This window comes from Leopardus geoffroyi, chromosome E2, assembly GCF_018350155.1.
Source record: "Leopardus geoffroyi isolate Oge1 chromosome E2, O.geoffroyi_Oge1_pat1.0, whole genome shotgun sequence".
In the NCBI taxonomy this organism is placed as follows: Eukaryota; Metazoa; Chordata; class Mammalia; order Carnivora; family Felidae; genus Leopardus; species Leopardus geoffroyi.
Window position 1 is genome coordinate 45,037,217 of NC_059335.1, and position 14,700 is coordinate 45,051,916.

Sequence of the window (14,700 nt, forward strand, 5' to 3'; positions counted from 1 at the left end):
TATATGACATTCTGAAAAAGGCAAAACTATAGATTGGAGAATAGACCAGTGGTCGCTGAGGGTTAAGATCTTATTTTTTTAAGATTTTTAAAAAAGTAATCTCTACCCCCAATGTGGGGTTCAAATTCCCAACCCCAAGATCAAGAGTCACATGCTCTACAGACTAAGCCAGCCAGATGCCCCCATAAATAACTGTTTAACAGAATATTTTTGAAAATTAATTTGCAGAAAGGAAAGTCGTGATAAACAAAATATAAAAATGTTAAGTAAAGATCAGTATCAGTGCCAAACCACGCCATATTGAGCCTAAAGAAAAATGAGGACTCACTTAATACTGATTCATTCTTTATGTTGTTAAAAAAACAAAATTCAACTAAGTACATTTTAAAGATCTTATTGACTTTATTCAATGATTCACGAATCAGGCAGCATCTGATCTAGCAGGTAGAACAGAGCTCTGAGGAGCTATGCCAAATGAAAAGAATTTTATAGACAGAAAGGAATGGGAAGTTAAGCTTGGTGAAAACTGGATTTTTTTTTTAAGCTTTAATTTATTTTGAGAGCGAGAGCATAGGAGGGGCAGAGAGAGAGAACCCCAAGCAGGCTCTGTGATGTCAGCACAGAACCCAACACGAGGCTCCATCCCACATACCATGAGATCCTGACCTGAGCTGAAATCAAGAGTTGGACACTTAACTGACTGAGCCACCCAGGCGCCCCTGTTTGTTTTGTTTTGTTTTATTTTGTTTTTTTTTTTGAGGTTACTTTCCTTTAGGGAATGGTGGGACTCTATCAGGTAGATTACCTACCTAGTGCTGATCAGGCCATTCCTGACTGATTCGTTTAAGATTCCAGTTCAAGGTGAGCTGAAACTGTAATTAAGTCTGTTGGGTGACGTTAGGCTAAGCATAAGTGACTCCATTTTGGGCTAGTTGTCTTTTTATTATTATTATCATTTTTTTTTAATGCTTGTTTATTTTTGAGAGAGAGAGAGAGAGACAGAGCACAAGTAGAGGAGGGGCAGAGAGAGATGGAGACATAGAATCTGAAGCAGGCTCTAGGCTCTAAGCTGTCAGCACAGAGCCTGACGCAGGGCTGGAACCCACGAACCGTGAAATCATGACCTGAGCCCAAGTCGGTCACTTAATGGACTGAGCCACCCAGGTGTTCCCCGGTTGTCTTTTAATCATTTATACCCTTTGACAATTATACCCTTTGATCAGACTCAGCCTGAGTGATAGGGTAAAAAATGCAAAAATTGCTGAATCTGTGAGATTCACAGGTCCTACAGCAGTGGGTTCACATTCTTTAAGTTAGTCATGCTCTTGGATTCTTTTCTATTACTCTAGTCTTAGGGAGATCATTTGCTCGGTGATAGATGACTGCAAGTGTACATTTAAAGCTTTCGAGAGAGGGGCACCTGGGTGGCTCAGTCCATTAACTGTCGGACTTTGGCTCAGGTCATGATCTCATGGCTCCTGAGTTCGAGCCCCACATTGGGCTCTGTGCTACCAGCTCAGAGCCTCGGCCCTGCTTCAGATTCTGTGTGTGTCTCTCTCTCTGCCCTTCTCCCACGCATGCTCTGTCTCTCTCTAAAAGATAAATAAAAGAACATTAAAAAATTAACAACAACAACAACCAAAAAAACCCAACTTTGTCCAGAGAGTCTAGGGATTTTTACTGGGCAGCTTATGCTTCAGCAGCAGACTGTGCAATGCCTTCAAGAGTTAAGGGCAGGTTCCAAACCATACCCTTAACCAGGGCAGTAGGGACCTGCCAAAGGAAGTGAATTTTTAAAAAATGTTTATTTTGAGAGAGAGCACACACAAGTGGGGGAGGGGCAGAGAGCGAGGGAGAGAAAAAGAATCCCAAGCAGGCTCTGCGATTTCAGCACAAAGCCCGACTCAGGGCTGGCTCTCATGAACCTCCAGATGGTGACCTGAGCTGAAATCAAGAGTCGGATGCCTAAGCAACTGAGTCACGTAGGTGCCCCTTATGTCTGAATAATAGTCTATTGTGTATGTGTTTATCTTCTTCATCTACTCATCTGTTGACAGACACATTGTTTGCATATCTTAGCTACTGTGAATACTGCAATGAACATGGGTGTGCAGAGATCCCTTTGAGAAACCGGGTTCAAATCTTTCAGATATATACCTAGAAGTGGGATTGCCAGATTATATGGTGGTTCCATTTTTTTTTTTTCAAAAAAAAATTTTTTTTAACGTTTATTTATTTTTGAGACAGAGAGAGACAGAGCATGAACAGGGGAGGGGCAGAGAGAGAGGGAGACACAGAATCTGAAACAGGCTCCAGGCTCTGAGCGGTCAGCACAGAGCCCGGCGCGGGGCTCAAACTCAAGGACCGTGAGATCATGACCTGAGCCGAAGTCAGACGCTTAACCGACTGAGCCACCCAGGCGCCCCTATGGTGGTTCCATTTTTAATTTTTTGAGCAGTCACCATACTGTTTGCCATAACAGCTATAGTAAACGGTTTTAATTACATAAATTACATAATTTATTTAATACATATTTCATTTATGTATATATTAATACATATTTAATTCCATAAACCTATTTTATAAATCTATTACATACATTTGTGTAGTAAATTTTATTACATAAATTACATAAATTAGAATCCTTTATTCCTAGTGAAAACTAAGAAGGAAGCAACCATGGACTTATCTGTTACACTAGCATCCAGTGAAGATCCAGTGATTGGATTGGTACATTTGTACATGCATTTTACAATTTCTAGTAGTAGATTCTTCCTCACAGTAAAGTTTTCAATGTGGCATAAAACATAGCTACTACTAGATGTAAATATCTTCAGTTCATCTGTAAAAGGAAGCCAAAAGTCAATAAACTTAAATTGAGTAATTCATGTTTGCGTATTTTATCCTACTTGAAAATGATTTAGATGCTTGATAAATATCCATCATTTAGCTTATCTCTGGGTTGGGGATTTGAAGTGTTTTACAGTGTAGGGCACCTGGGTGACTCACTCGGTTAAGCGTCCAACTCTCGATTTCTGCTCAGGTCATGGTCTCACTGTTCATGAGATCGAGCCCTGTGTCAGGCTCTGTGGGGACAGTGTGGAGCCTACTTAGGATTCTCTCTCTCCTTCTATCTGCCCCTCCCCCACCCATTCTCTCCACCCCCGCCCCCAAATAAATATTTTTAAAAAACATTTACAGTGTGTGTTGTCACCAGGAAATTTTCTTGAGGTTGGTGGATGACCTAGTGTCAATTCAACCAATTCCATGACCACCTTGTCCTAGCACAGGATTCTTACAGTTAGGGGGTGAGTACTCCAGGTGCTTTTCAGCGCTCCACCCATGGCCAACAATTTTGTGGCTTTGGCTTCCAAGATTCCCACGACGGAGCTGTTATTCTTTTACCCCATCTGTACACGAACAGAAGCCAACAAGAACCACAGAAATGGAAGTGTGGACTCCAGCAGTAACCAGAAACCCTGCTTTCCACGGTACCAGTTTCTGGACTCCACAGTTCCAGAAAAAGATGGTACTGTAGACTGGCCAAGAGAAGACCTTAAGTACACACCACCAGCAGCTTCCTGATTGGAACTCTGGACTGAACCAGCAGACCCCAATACATAGGGACTGAACTCACCGGGGCTAGGGACTCAGATTCTGGGTGGAATCATCTGCCTGCTCAAGCTGACCTGCCATGGACTGGGACCATGAGCTACCCAAGAGCTAAGGACTGGCGTTTTGCAAGAACTGCCTCTCTGACCTGTTAACCCCGGACTGGAAAGCCAATCAGATCAGGAATTCAGGGTAAAGAGAGCAGAACTCAGATCCAAGAGGAACTTGGTCATGAACCTCAGAAATGGCAAGAAAGAAGACTCCCAGAGTTGGCAGGTACCAACACCTGTGTTTCTTGTTCCTGAAGATGTCAGCAGATTCCCTTTGTTCCCACCACTACCACCAAAACTGTCAAAAAAAACAAAATTCAGGGGCACCTGGGTGGCTCAGTCGGTTGAGTGTCCGACTTCGGCTCAGGTCATGATCTCATGGTTTGTGGGTTCGAGCCCTGCGTCGGGCTCTATGCTGTCAGCTCGGAGCCTGGAGCCTGCTTCAGATTCTGTGTCTTCCTCTCTCTCTCTGCCCCTCCCCTGCTCACACTCTGTCAGTCTCTCTCTCAGAAAATAAACATTAAAAAAAAATTTTTTTTATAAAATTCAGGGGCACATGGGTAGCTCAGTTGGTTAAGTGTCCAGTTTTGGCTCAGGTCATGATCTCACGGTTTGTGGGTTAGAGCCCCGTGTAGGGCTCTGTGCTGACAGTGTGGAGCCTGAAGCCTGCTTCCAGTTCTGTGTCTCCCTCTCTCTCTGCCTCTCCTCAACTCATGCTCTGTCTCTGTTTCTCTCTCAAAAATGAATAAACATTTTTTTAAAAGTTTACTTATTTAATTTTTAAAAAAATGTTTACTTTTGAGAGAGAGACAAAGTGCAAATGGAGGAGGATCAGAGAGAGGGAGACACAGAATCCAAATCAGGCTCCAGCCTCCGAGCTGCCAGCACAGAGCCCGATGTGGGGCTAGAACTCACAGACCTTGAGATCATGACCTGAACCAAAGTCAGATGCTTAACTGACTGAGCCACCCAGGTGCCCCCCCCCCCCAAAAAAAGAGTTCAGAAAACAAAATTCAGCTGGGGATGCTTTAAAGCGCTTACTGGCTTTATTCACCTGGATTTATTCATGAATTGGGCACCATCCAAGCTAGCAGATAAAATCTCTAAAGAACTGTATAAAATGAAAGACTTTTGTGGGCAGAAGGGAGCAGGAACCAGGAAGTTATATGAAGCAAATACTGCACAGGATATTAACAAACTAAAATTTAAATAAAAAACAAAGTGGGTTGGTTATTGTTAGGTGACTTTCCTTCAGGCTCTAACAGGCAGATCATCTTAGAAGCGCTAACATGGCATTTCCTGATTGTCTGGTTTAAGATTTCATTTCTGGGATAAATAACGAATTAAGTCTAGGTTTAGAGGCAAGGAACTTAGCATAAACCATTCCATTTGGGGCCTGTTGTCTTATTTTTAACATTTTAATGTATTTTTTTTCATCGTAGACATTTTTCATTAATTTGACCTCTAAAATGTTGTATTGAAACCTTTTGATTCCTGAGTTTTCTGGCATTTTAAATTTTGTGCCAGAGGCAAGTGCTTCTGGTTCTTGCCTTGACTGTAAATAAACCAGATTTTCTATTATTTTAAAATACAAAGTGTACGGATACTGTATAAAGTTGATAAATGAAGAAACAGGCAAAAGCATATTATTAGAAGGTAATAGTAGCCCCTGGAACCATTACACACAATGGTTTTAAGCATTTTTTTCTAGGAATGGAAAATGACAGGAGAGGACTAGTGGTTAATATATGTTTAAGAGTTAAGGGAGGCTTGGGGGGCTCAGTTGATTAAGCTTCCAACTCGTGATTTCACCTCAGGTCATGATCACACAGCACGGTTTGTGGGATCCGGCACAGAGCCTGCTTGGGATTCTCTCTCCTCTTCTTCTCAATAAATAAATCAACTTTAAGGAAAAAAGACAAAAGGATTGCTGATGACGTTATGTTTAACACATGAGAAACTGCCAAAGTGCTTTCCAAGGTGGCTGCACTCTTCTATGCTGCTCCCAGCAAAGTGTGAGTGTTAGAATTTCTCCTCACCAACATTTGTATTGTCTCATTCATTGTAGCTGTGTGTGTGTGTGTGTGTGTGTGTGTGAAGTGGTAACTCATTGTGGTTTTGAGTTAGGTTTTCCCAAAGACTAGTGACACTGTACATCTTTTCTTATAATTGTTGGACATTTATATATCTTCTTTGGAGAAATGTTTATTTAATTGCTTTGCACATTTTTATTTTTTTTAATTTTTTTTTTCAACGTTTATTTATTTTTGGGACAGAGAGAGACAGAGCATGAACAGGGTAGGGGCAGAGAGAGAGGGAGACACAGAATCGGAAACAGGCTCCAGGCTCTGAGCCATCAGCCCAGAGCCCGACGCGGGGCTCGAACTCACGGACCGCGAGATCGTGACCTGGCTGAAGTCGGACGCTTAACCGACTGCGCCACCCAGGCGCCCCGAACGTTTATTTATTTTTGAGACAGAGAGAGACAGAGCATGAATGGGGGAGGGGCAGAGAGAGAGGGAGACACATAATCTGAAGCAGGCTCCAGGCTCTGCGCTGTCGGCACAGAGCCCGATGCGGGGCTCGAACTCAAGGACTGCGAGATCAAGACCTGAGCGGAAGTCGGATGCTCAACCGACTGAGCCACCCAGGCGCCCCGGTTTGCACATTTTTAAATTGGGGTGTCTTTTTTATTGGGTTGTAAGGGTTCTTTATACAAGTTCCTTTTTTTTTTTTAAAGTAATCTCTGCACGCAATGTGGGGCTTGAATTCACCCTGAGATCAAAAGTCGCATGATCAAAAGAGATCAAAAAGACAGACTGAGGCAGACAGGTATCCCTTTATACAAGTTCCTGATCAGATACGTGATTTGCAAATATGTTCTCCCATTGTTTGGATTGTCTTTTTATTTTCTCAGTGGTACCTTTTAATTCTGATGACGTCTAACTTAGGATCCTTTTAGCACATGTTCTTTGTGTCTTATCTAAGAAATCATTGCCTAACCAAAGATTTATACCTATGGGTTTTTGTTTTTTTTTCTGTGAGTTTTATAATTTTAGCTCTTCTATTTAGATCTGTGATCTACTTTGCAGTAATTTTTGTGTATGATGTCAGGGAATAAAACCCCCGTTTTGGGGATAAGAGAGAAGGGAACTAATGTACCAAGTGCTAATATGGCGTGTCTGCGGCCATACAGCTGCTCAGTGGTGCCTTGCAGAATTTGAGCTCAGGGCGCTCCGACTCAGAGTCAGGATTCTTGAGTGTAGCTCAAGCCCCATATACTCTTCTAGGTGAACTCTGGTTGCATCTGAAACAATATAGGATTCAGCTGCATTGCCTTAAAGGTCCCTCCAGCTTTAATTGGCTGTCGGTTCAGAATTGTGCAATTCCCATGCAGTTCTCTGAGCAGGCTTGTCCCTGGAGGCTTGTGTGTCTACTGAAAACCATGTCCTCAAGGTCTCTGCCACATCATCAGGGAGCAGCCGGCACCCTGGAGCTGTAGAAAGCTTTGTGATGGTCTTCATTATCTAGAGATAAAAAGCAGAGGTAGGAGAAACCTCAGGAGTCCCTCATTTTCCTCCTGATGAAAGAACACAAACAGCCTAATTAGTTACCTGCTAAGGCACTGCCTCTGCACTTGGGTGCCTCCTTTTTTGCAAAAGAAATCCCCAAAGCCCCCTTGCTGTGGATGATGGACTTTGTGCAATAGCTCAGAGCCACATGGGCCTTTCTGGACACCTGGGCATCTGTTGTCCTCAGTGGTTCCCGTGGCTACCGCCAAGTATCCCTGGAGGGAACAGGTCTTTGGTATTAGGGGAGAAATGATTCTTCTCCTGTAAACATCATCCCTTCCTGCTCTCCTGTCTCACTGCCAGGATCACTGTTGTACAGGACACGCACTGTTAGGCTGGACTTCTGTGTCCCCGTGTGCTCTGCCAGAACTCTGTCAGGTTATATATTGTGTCAAATAGGTCATATTCTGTTGGGCTTTGACAACTCTGGTTAGACTGACATTTCTCTTGAGATGACATGCATCATGCACTTGATGTGAAGAGATTTCATCTGATACAGTAAACTGAGTTCTGGGATCCGATCACAGAATTTGAGTGCTTAATCCTTTTTGTCCCACGTCCCATTAGTAATTCTTCAGCTTGTGCACAAACACCTTCAGGGATAGGGGACTCACTTGTAATTTCCAACAGCAAACTACAGGAGAAGTTAGAGGAAAGCATTCCTTGTCTCTTGATTCTTTATTTTGTCTAGACTGGTCTGAGTCAAGCATTCAGTTCCACAAGCATTTATTAAACATCATTCAAGATCCAGGCAATGAGCTTCGTGAAGGGTGAAGAAAGACAAATGTCACCTAGTTCCTAGGACATCTGAGCAGTTACTAGGAAATGTGCGCCACACTTCCTTGTCATTATAGATCTCAGAATTACAGTCTCAATAATGTCTTAGGGGCACCTGGATGGCTCAGTCAGTTGGGCATCCGACTGTGGCTCAGGTCATGATCTTGCAGTTCATGAGTTCAAACCCCGCATCAGGCTCTGTACTGACAGCTTAGAGCCTGGAGCCTGATTCAGATTCTCTATCTCCTTCTCTCTCTGACCCTCCCCTGCTTGCTCTCTGTCTCTAGAAAATAAATAAATATTAACTTATTTTTAAAAATAATAAGGCAAATTATATCTTAATAAGGCAAAAAGGTTGCATTTATGACAATTGACCTCCATACATGTGAACACACAAACACAGTGATCTAAACACAGCATATGTTTCCACTCTCTCCCTGTCTGTGCATACTGGGGTAAAAATAACAAGTAAATTTGGGGATACTCTTCGTGATGTGCCAGAGTTAACACATATACTGCTTGATTGTGGATTACAGGGGTACTGCTTCCCTGGGGGATGTTTTGGAAATGTCACTAACAACGTTCTATTAACTATATCTTGTTACTAAAGAAGACGGTAATAGAGAATGATGCTGGTGAGCTGGGTCCAGGGACCCGGAGGGAATCCCACAGGATCAGCCAAGAGGGTCCTTGGCTTCATGCAGGATGGAAATGAAAGGCGAGCCAGCACAGCTTAAAGATCTAGAGAGAACAGATACAGACGGAGCATCTGGGAGACTCAGAAAAGAAAGGAGCGTGAGTCTCAGGTTTGTTCGGAGCCTGGGGGTTTTTATTGAGGATTGTGGTCTGGTGTACGTGTCCTCTCCGACATCACTGAATCAGGTAGAACAAAGAGCAGGGGAGGAGGCTGGGTGGTTCTGTTGGTTGAGTGTCCAACTTCAGCTCAGGTCACAATCTCACGGTTTGTGACTTGGGCTCCACATCAGACTCTCCACTGTCATCGCAGAGCCTGCTTCGGATCCTTTGTGCCCCCACTCTCTCTACCCCTCCCCTGCTTGCACGCACTTTCTCTCTCTCTCTCTCTCTCTCCAAAAATGAACATTAAAAAAAACGTGTTGAAAGACGAGTGGGGTGCCTGGGTGGCTCAGTTGGCTAAACATCCCACTTCTGCTCAGGTCATGATCACATGGTTCACGAGTTTGAGCCCCATATCATGCTCTGTGCTGAAGCTTAGAGCCTGCTTCAGATTCTGTGTCTCCCTCTCTCTCTGCCCCTCCCCTGCTCATACTCTGTCTCTATCTCAGAAATGAAACATTAAAAAAAAAAAAAAAAAGGACCAGGTCCCAGCTTTTATTCCTTGGAACCAGAGGGTGTTTGTTGGCTTTGAGATATCTAGAGTCTGGGTCTGGAATGCACATATGCTGGCTTCCTCAGGTCCTTCTCACCTGGCCCTTCCTTAGGTGTCATCTATTCTAGAGGAATCATGAACTCCTTGACCCTTACCATGAGCACATTCTGAGGCATATGTAAAGTGGGGTGGGGGCACAGGTCCTGGCAAGAACAGAACCAGGGACAGGAAGAAAACTCAGATTTTTATGGAGTCCTTCAGTTTTCCTATCTCTAACTTATCACCTTATTAAAAGTGTCAGTCAAGGATGCCAGTAGGATTTCGGTTAAATACGAGTTTCAAATGTTCTGAACTAGCAGTCAAGATTACCAGGTACAACTTCTATAAACAAGCATTCCCTACGTTGATATTCTGGAAATCAAATAAAATATAGGATCTGATTGGAGTTTCATTCTTTGTACTCTTAAACTCCAAACCAAAGATTTCATTTCAGCCGAGTAATATCATTTCAGCCAAATATCTATCACTTGATTATTGTAATATCACATTTAATTATTGTGTGTTAGAATTGTGAACTTTTTAGTCAAAAGGTTATATAAAACAATCCATTTATTTCTATGTGGTCATTCCTTTTAGGTGTTTTTTCGTTTGTTGGTTGGTTGGTTTGTTTGGTGGGGACAGGCAGATTGGCATCCCTTATGATGCAAAATTTACCTTCTTACCATTTGTTCTCATTTTGTGTCTCACATAGGCCAGAGGACTTGAATCTGCCTGTGTCCTTTGGTATTAAGGCTAGCTCAGTTTCAGCATATGTATAAACAAAACTTCCTGTAGTTTGCCTTTTTTTTTTTTTTAATCCTGTTGTGGGGCTCAAACTCATAACCCAAGATTAAGAGTCACATGCTCCATCAAATGAGCCATGCAGGTGCCCCCAAACTTTGCTTTTTAACAATATTTACTCCATTCTAGCGTGAGTTTGGTTTCTCTGTATGTAAGTGAAGCGGAGGAGTTGTCTGGGGGAACTGACTTCAATTGAATGAGTTTGGGGATATGTGGATCATTGGTCTCTTCTGTGACTATTCTACTATTACTTGTATGATGTTGCCATCATTGGGGAGTTTCTGATTTCCTTGTGTTCCTGAGGAAGACTCCAGAGGCCACTTCGTTCCTCGCATCTTTTTAAAAATTCTCTTCTGTGTTTCTTTCCTTTAGGGGGCTCTTATTCTTTCCGTGCTAGATTTGCTTTGCCTTAGAGCTCATTCCCAATCAGTAAAAATGAACCCTGCATCCTGGTTCTGGGTTAGGGTTGTGGGGGACTAGGAGGCCACTCCTTCCCATCTGCAAATGAGAAGCTATTAGTGGTAAAAGAAAGCAGTTATTTAGATGTTCTTTAGTTTTTAAAACTTGTAGTCCTAAGGGCCTAACTGCTGGGGTTAACAATTTGCTGTGCATGCATTTACAACCCCTTTCATCATATTTTTCCTACTCAAAAATTTATTTCAAAGCCATTGGTATGCATCTCTAAATTGTGGTTGTAACTAATGCCATTTACCAAGTATTTCTAGCATCCTACCTTCCAGACACTGATTGGGATGGCATTTCGTGGTCCTATCTGGTTGGGTGGGACCACAGGACTGGCTCTGGCCACTGAACTAAGAGAAGCATCCTTTTGAGATTTGCTTTGTGGAGTGGGACTAGAGCAGTCTTTGCTTCTAGAGAGAAGTTTCTGGCTCCTGAGTGCCCACAGATCATGAAGTTTTCCACTCTGCGTGGTGAGTAGATGGCTAGTCCTCATCTTTGGGTGCTCCGGAGATTATTTCTTGTGCTTCTTTTCTGGTAAGTCTCTCCCTTGCCTCAGGAAGCTCTTCACACCATGTGCTGATTGATACTTAGCTGACTTAGCAGGGCCCTCGGTAGATCTCTGGAGCTCCTCTCACAATACTCTATCTTGCTGGATGGTTGCAACAAATTTTTTTTCTTAGAAATCAGAAGTTTTTTGTGACGTGAGATGTTTTTTTTTTTTTGTTTTTTTAAATATTTTTTATTTTGAGAGAGCACACACACACAAACACACATATGTACACGTGTGCATGCACTGGGGAGGGATAGACAGAGAGGGAGAGAGGGAGAATCTCAAGCAGGCTCCCCACTCTCAGCACTGAACCTGACTCGGGGCTCGAACTCACAAACTGTGAGACCATGACCTGAGCCAAAATCAAGAGCTGGATGCTTCACCGACTGAGCCCCCCGGGCGCCCCTGAAATGTTTTCTTTCTTAATTGGAAGGAATAGAGTGAAAAGTTAAGACTTGACAAGGCTGGCTGTTGGGGGTGGGGGTAATGTGGGACCACTGGATTGGGTGCAGGCCGTGAAAGAATTCACCCAGGGCAGAACAAAGGAGGTAGTTAACTGAATACACCGCAAGGGGGAGGCAGGCTGGACAGCAAATGAGAGGCTGTCTGCTAAGAAGCCGTGGTTAGGGACTTAGTTAAAGCTTATTTATTTATTTTGAGAGAGAGAGAGAGAAAAAGAGAGAGTGTGTGCGAGTACACACGTGGGGCAGAGAGAGAGAGGGAGAGAGAGAATCCCAAGCAGGCTCCATGCTGTCAGTGCAGAGCCCAGCTCAGGACTAGATCTCACAAACCTCGAGATCATGACCTGAACTGAAATCAAGTCAGACGCTTAACCAACTGAGCAACCCAGGCACCCCGGTGGGAGCTGTAGTTAAAGGGGGAAGGTGGGGAGGTAAGGGAACATAAGGAATTTGCCTTTTTTGGTACTTGTGTCTGTGTAAATAACTCATTGGTCAGCTAGGGCTTAGGGATATTTTGAGTTCGGTCATCTCATGGGCCTGTTTGTATTCAGCCAGGCCGTTACTGTGGGCCCTTGTACCTTACTCAGGTTTCCATTGTCCAAGTTGGTTGACTAAAAGTGCCGTCTATATTGGGTACATGGGTGTTATATCATCCCCTACTTTTCTGGAACTTTGACAGTGTGAGGAGGAGAAAGAGAAAAGGAATCTTACAGGCCCTTGCCCCTACTCACCTCTCCTCCCGCACCCCCAGACTCCTGTTGTGTCAGCCAGCCCATCAGCTTGCACCCGGTTTCACACAGATGGAGGGCAAGGGAGCCAGTATTCGCCCTGTTTCCTGTGGTCTCCACTGGTCTATTTGTTGCAGAATGTTAGATGGACTAAGCTGAAACCTTGACCTGGACACTCAGAAGCTACGTGACTTTAAGTCACGTAACCTCTCGTAGATGGGGACCGCTGGAGATAACAGCACCCATACCTCGTAAGTGTCCTGCCGATTAAATGGACTAACATAGATGATGTACTTAACACAGCCTATAACATGAAATAAGTCCTCGGATTGGTAGCTTTTCACCACCGATGAAAATAAGGAAGATCTCTTTGAACTGATATGGAGTGATTTCCAGTGAGGAAAGATATATATACTACTTAAAAAGGATTTTAAGTAGTATACTAATTTAACTTTTTAAAAAATGTGTATTTATTTTGAGAGAGAGTGAGAGTGGTGGTAGAGAGGGAGAGAGAGAGAATTCCAAGCAGGCTCCACACTGTCAGCACAGAGCCTGACACAGGGCTACATCTCACGAACCAGGAGATCATGACCCGAGCCGAAGTCAGATGCTTAAGTGACTGAGCCACCCAGGCACCCCTACCTTTTATTTAAAAAGATTTTTTTTTTTTAATTTTTTTTTTCAACATTTATTTATTTTTGGGACAGAGAGAGACAGAGCGTGAACGGGGGAGGGGCAGAGAGAGAGGGAGACACAGAATCGGAAACAGGCTCCAGGCTCTGAGCCATCAGCCCAGAGCCTGACGCGGGGCTCGAACTCCCGGACCGCGAGATCGTGACCTGGCTGAAGTCGGACGCTTAACCGACTGCGCCACCCAGGCGCCCCCAAAAAGATTTTTTTTTAATTTTTTTACATTTATTTATTTTTGGCAGGCAGAGAGAGATAGAGCGTGAGCAGGGGAGGGGAAGAGGGAGGAGATAGAATCTGAAGCAGGCTCTGGGCTCTGAGCTGTCAGCACAGAACGTGATGTGGGGCTTGAACCCATGAACCATGAGATCATGACCTGAGCTGAACTCAGATGCTTAACCGAGCCACCCAGGAGCCCTAGGCGCCTCTACCTTTTCAATTTTTTTCATATTTTATTTGTAAGTAATCTCTACATCCAAGGTTAGGCTCAAACCTACAACCTTGAGATCGAGTCCCACGCCTCACTGACCGAGGTAGCCAGGCGCCCCTACTACTTGTAGTGTAAGAAAAACGTTGGGGCACCTGGATGTCTTGGTTGGTAGAGTATGCAATTCTTGGAGTTGTGAGTTTGAGTTGGGTGTAGAGATTACTTAAAATCTTTTTTAAAAAAATGTAAAACACATGCTCTTATTTTGCTATTTTGCAGAATAAAACAAGGGTAAATTAGGAACACATGAAACTGATGCTCTATATGGAGTAAGATGAAACAGAAGGGGAGAAAATGGCATCTAGCTGGAAGTATACTTTTATTATTAAAAAAAAAAATTTTTTTTTGAAAGTTTATTTTTGAGAGAGCGCGAACAAGGGAGACACAGAATCCAAATCAGGCTCCAGCTTCTGAGCTGTCAGCACAGAGCCCGACACAGGGCTTGAACCCACAAAACTGAGATCATGACCTGAGCCAAAGTTGGACACTTAACTGACTGAGCCACCCAGGTGCCCTTTTTATTTTAGAACTGTGTTTACTTATTTAAAAAAATTAGGGTGGGAAAAACTTTAATGTTTTTGGTTTGAATACAATTTAACTATATGCCAAATGGGTAAGTTAACCATACAAGAAAAAACCTAAGTAAGGAGCTTTTAAAGATAGTACTTTGCACATACACCGTCAATATAAAGAACTTGGAAAACATCTTATATTCAGTACCAAGTAATCAAAGTGAACGTGACTTAGCATGATGCCCTGGGTACCTATTGCTCGTGGAACATTCCTGCCCACAGTGCATCCCCTCAGACAAATTTAGGAGGAGACAATCTGTCCAACTCAAATGGAGGGACACTTTAAAACCTAGTTTGTATTATTAAAAATGTCAACAACTGGGGAAAAATGATATGGACAGTGGAACAATTGGAAAAATGTGAGTTATGTTTCACATCAGTAATAGTAATGTATCAATGGTAAAGTTCTTGAATTTATGCAAACGAACATCCTTTCCCTGGGAGATACTCGGTGTACTCGAAGAGCAAAAGTAAACAAGGCAAAGTGAATGTGGGTGGTAGCTTCTAGTAGCTCACTGTACTGAATTCTCTTGAATGACTACAGTGCTGCCGAG